Below are 5,267 nucleotides of genomic sequence, written 5' to 3' on the forward strand. Positions count from 1 at the left end.
ACATTTTTCCTCTTTCCTCCTTTCTGTTGGCTTCTAGAAATTGTCACTCTGGAATCTGTACACTGCTGGTGATTCTGTCCTTGTACCTAAGTGCTTTGTGACAACTATGCTATATAAAAATTAAATGAACACATGGTATGTGATACTGGTCATTAAGCTATATGATTCACTAAGATAAGTCCCTTTCTTTGGCAAAACGTGTTTTAAACTGCAGTTGTGTGGGTTGCAATTCCCGGACAGATGTTTATTACATAAAATCACAAGTATTTTATATGTATACAGTGAAAGTTTTAAATTGAATTAAATCCATCCATTCTTTTATTTCCTGGGCCTGCTTGTCCTGTACAGAGTCACGGTGGGTCTGCAGCCTATCCTGGAGGCTACGGGCACAAGGCAGGCAATAACTCAGGATGAACTCACACACACACACACACACGCACAATCCTATTTGTGTCAGCCCACACACTCACTTTATCTTCATGGACTGTGGGGGGAAACCAGAGTACCACCCACAACAATACAGGGAGAACACAAATCTATGGGCAATTTAGCAACTCCATTTAACCTCAGCATGTTTTTGGACGTGGGGAGAAACCAGAGAACATACAAAATCCACATACACACAGAATGGAGACTTGAACCCTGATCCCAGAGGTGTGAGACAAACACACTAACTACTCTGCCACAACGCCACCCCCTTAATGGCATTAACATTATTAATAGATTACTATGATCATTAATAATACTCCCCTGTACCACACAGATGCAAATGTCTTTTCCTATAATTATTAGTATTGTGAATGCAGCAGAAGCACCAGGTGCTTAACTCCCATTGCACAACTAAAATGAATCTCCTCTAGCTGATCTTCCAGCTCTGCTAGGAACAGTGTCCATACCAGCAGTTCAAAACATGTCTACTGTCAATTCAGATTGTTTATAACAAGGATTCAGATTGCCTACACAATCAATTAAAAGTCTGTATACTACTGATTCAGATCATTCATGCCTGCTGTTTATACAATCGTTACTTTCCTCAAATACACATTTTGATATTCAGAAAGTGATTGTTTCTTTGAATTCCCTTTTCAAGAAAACCTCCACAGGTGAAATATCTTTATATATGAGGTTATAAACTGTAGATAAGTCAGTCTATCTGGTTTAAATTTTGCATCTTCGGATACCATTTTTTCACACTTCTCTTACATAAGCATTTCTCTACACTTCACATACTAATCACTGGATATTCCTATACTGTACATGACACTCCCTTTGGAGTCAGTTTTCCCTTTGGTTTTTATTAATATTAAATAGCTTAAGCCTGCTTTTTCAGAAATAATTAGTCCCTTCATTTAACTCTGTTCAGTTTCTTTATTATTTTTTGAATTTATACATAAATCACATTTATTTAGGTCCCATTGAACTATCAATATTTTAATTCAATTGCAGTGCATTCTCTTGTCAGTCTAGTTATTTTACTGTTTGTCATCCCCATCTATACAAACCAATCATAAAATCAGTAATTCACTAACAGGAATTACATTCTAGGATTTCCTTCCATTACTCAAGTTTTATTTGACTAATTTATTTCTAAGCACCACACTGTCAGGCTAGATTACAAACAGAGAATGATCCTGGCTCAGTGTACTTAGGTTAAATGATATCTTGCTTGTGGTGAGTAGTCTGGAAAACCACTTTTATCTTGCCAGCCTTGAGGTTAAATATCTGGCCACTCCGTCTGCTGATATAGACATCCTTTCAAAATCAATTTGCTTTTTTTCTGTTTTTCAGTGACCCTCGACATGAGAAGCTGAAATTTGATCACCCTGTGGTCCAGGGTCCTATGTGTGGTTCTGTTGCACTCTTTGATGCTGCGTTGCTCAGATGCTTCCTCAGATTTTCCATACGATTGAAAAGGCTGAAGGATCTTTGCAGAAACCTAACCCCCCAATTCTGCCAGTGCCAACTGATTTAAACACGGAGATAAAAAAAAAAAAAACTGTTTACATTTTATCATTCATTACACTGGTGAATAATAAAATGACAGTTGACTGTCAAAATCAGCAAGGATGGGGAGGGTTTACAGCAAAAATACCCACAACAGACATTCAGGCACTGGTTAGCTGGTTCTAGGCACTAGGTTTGACCACACTTAAACCCCTGGGTCATGCACAGGTAGAAGAAAATTGATTGTATCACTGTACTCTGTGCTCCATATAGTGAAAGTGTGCCCCCGGGACACTCCCCCACCCCACAGCAATCAGAGCTTCAGGTGAAACAGTAATTAACATATACCGTCTTTTGGGGCGAACTGTTCTTTTATTACTGGGTGACCTTACCTTCACAATGACCGTTGCATTTCCTGTTTTTTTCCCATATATTTTCATGGAATGTGTCATGGAGCGTGGTAGGCGGACGAGCAGGAAGGCGAGAGGAGCCGGTCAGACGGGCAAACAGGGTTTAATAGGGTTAAACAGGGTGGACAATCACAGACAGGGCAACACCACACTACTAACGTCAATAACAGATGTGACGGGACTGAACTCGGACGTGGACTAAGTACACAAGACAGGCTGGGATTAACTAGAAACAGGTGGGAACAATCAGGAGTCAACATGAGGTAATGAGGGGGCGTGGCACACACGAGGATCATTCGGAGCTGAGCGTGACAGCATGCTGTCTTTTTTCTAATAATTTTTCATTTGTGCTTCTCCTTTTTGGCTGCTGTGCACTGCACAGAGGTCTGAGGTCTGAAAATAACAGAGACTGCAGGATAACAACAGGGGATGAAAAGCAAGGTGAAATACAAACCTAATCTTACAAAAAAAAAATCCCAAAAACAACAATGCACTTTCTCATATGTGAGTTGAAACAGGTAAAATGATACCAATTTCCAATTTGTGAAGAACATACAGATAGTATCTCTCTCTCCCTCCTTCCCTCCCTCCCCATGTTGCGCTTCTGTGTAGAGCCACAATCCCCACACGCTAGTATCATTTATTGAAAACAGCTGAGGCAACTAGTTTTCTGAATTTTAAAGTGTGTATAAAATAAGTAGTGTGGTCACCGGATGCGTCAAGCTTTTCTAGCTAGAGAGGAAAGAGGATCTGGCAATATAAAATAAAATATTTTTATAAAATAAAATACTGTTTTAAAAACAATATTTTTAATGGGGTTAAATCTTATTGGTTTAAAAATTTATACTAATTTGTCATACAACCGTTTAAGTTATGGCACTTTATTCCGCTGATTAAACAATTAGTTAGATACTTTATCCAATCCCCCAGGCCCGCAGCGGGGCGTCCGGGCCTATGCCAGAGCCCCAGAGCTGTGGTGTTAGAGATTGACTTTTATTTAAATTAGAAATATGTTATTTTATACTATTTACAAATAAGACAGATTAATAAATAGAGGTAATGTGCTTTCTGCCAGGATGGGGCTGCTGGCTGTATGCTTCTCACACCCAGGATCAGCGGTTAAACGAGATGTTATAGTCACTTTGTAGGCACCCTGCAACAATTTGTCAACCGGCAGCCATTTTGATCATTGATGCTTCCTTCTCATGGGCTTATCGTTCACGACTCCAAAAGCTCTTGCACTGACGCCCCGTTCCCCACCATTAGCTGACCGACATGTCTAGACATGCAATATGTTGTGATCGCCCAGCGGGGAGGAAGGCAGCGAAGCCGCGAAGTTGGAAATAGGGGTTTATTGGCACGAACAGGGCAGACAGCGATGAATGTCAATGACCCATCTGGGGAAAACTAACTCAGACGCGAACTAAATACACAAGACAAGTAAAAAAATACAGTGAACAGGTGATCACAATCGGGAAGTAACACAAGGTAACGAGGGGGGTGTGGCACACACGAGGATCGGACGAGCCGGGCTTGACAGAACCCCCTCAGGGGAGGTGACGGACGAGACGAGACCAGGGACTCGAGACCTGAAAAACAAGACCAAAAACATCAACGAGGGACCTGGAACAGAACAGAAACACAGAACAAGCACAGGGGCAACAGCCACGACAACACCTGACAAAGAACGGGAAACGCAGACAGGCAGATGAGGAAGGGATCATACAGGGGGAACACCAACAGGTGGAACGAAAGGGTGAGGAGTGAACGTGGGAGGCACAGAGGGAGGAGGAGCAGAGACAGGAGGGACAAAGGGACCAGGAGGGAATGGAGGAGACACAGAGGGATGAGGAGCAGAAACAGGAGGGACAAAAACAGGAGGCAGAAGGGCGGAGGAACAAGGGGAACCCGAGGGAGCCACAGCGGTCAACGGGCGGCAGCCGGAGGGGCTGCAGGCGACCGGGAGGGAGCAGGAGGGGACCATGAAGGGGGCAAGGAGACAGGCCGAGGGACAAACGGAGGAGTCGAGGAGGAAGACAGAGGGGGCATCAAGGGAGACAAGGAGGGAGTCGGAGGGGAGCCCGACGCAGGTAAGGAGGGAGGTGGAGCCGTGGCAGGCAACTGCGTAGCCACAGCTGGCGAAGGCGCAGTCGACCGATGCGTCAGAGGGGAGGGAGCCGCAGGCGACCAACGAGGCGTCGGAGGCGGGACCGAGGACCATCAACGAGGCATCGAAGGGAGACCCGCAGGCGAGGGTGAGCCAGGGGGCCGGGTGTCCTTTCCCCTTTCGGGACACTAAAAGGCGGGGTTCTGGCTGCGATCGACCTCGGTGGAGTGAGGACAGAGGAGTCAGTAGGGAGGTCCCTGAGGGGTCCCACTCGAGCTCCTCCTCCTCCAAGGAGGAAGGAGCGGTGGTCAGACTGTCTGGGACCTCCTCGGGGACTATGACTGGTGTTGGGGTACTGGAGCAGGGACCAGGACTGGCAGAGCCTGGGCGGGGGCATCAGGCGAGGGCAGAGCCTGGACATCAGGTGCGGGCGGAGCCAGAGTAGGAGCCAGGGCCACGGGCATAGCAGCGGGCGGAGTCGTAGCAGGGGCCGCGGGCGTAGCCGGGACCTCCAGCATGGGCAGAGCTGCAGAAGGCGCAGGGACCTCACGCAGAGTGGCAGGTGGAGCCACGGACAGAGCGTCGGGCATGGGCAGAGCTGCAGGCAACGCCGGGACCTCGAGCACGGGTGGAGGCAGGGCTGTAGCAGGCGCCTCGGGCGCAGCAGGAGGTATGGCCATCGCAGGAGCCCCAGGTGCAGCAGCAGGCGGAGGCGGGGCTGCAGGCGAAGCTGGGAGCCCGAGCGGCGCAGCAGGAACCGGCGACTTGTAGCCAGCAGGGGGCGACGCAGCGACTGCCGACTCGTG

The sequence above is a fragment of the Paramormyrops kingsleyae genome, chromosome 11 (assembly GCF_048594095.1).
Source record: "Paramormyrops kingsleyae isolate MSU_618 chromosome 11, PKINGS_0.4, whole genome shotgun sequence".
Classification (NCBI taxonomy): domain Eukaryota; kingdom Metazoa; phylum Chordata; class Actinopteri; order Osteoglossiformes; family Mormyridae; genus Paramormyrops; species Paramormyrops kingsleyae.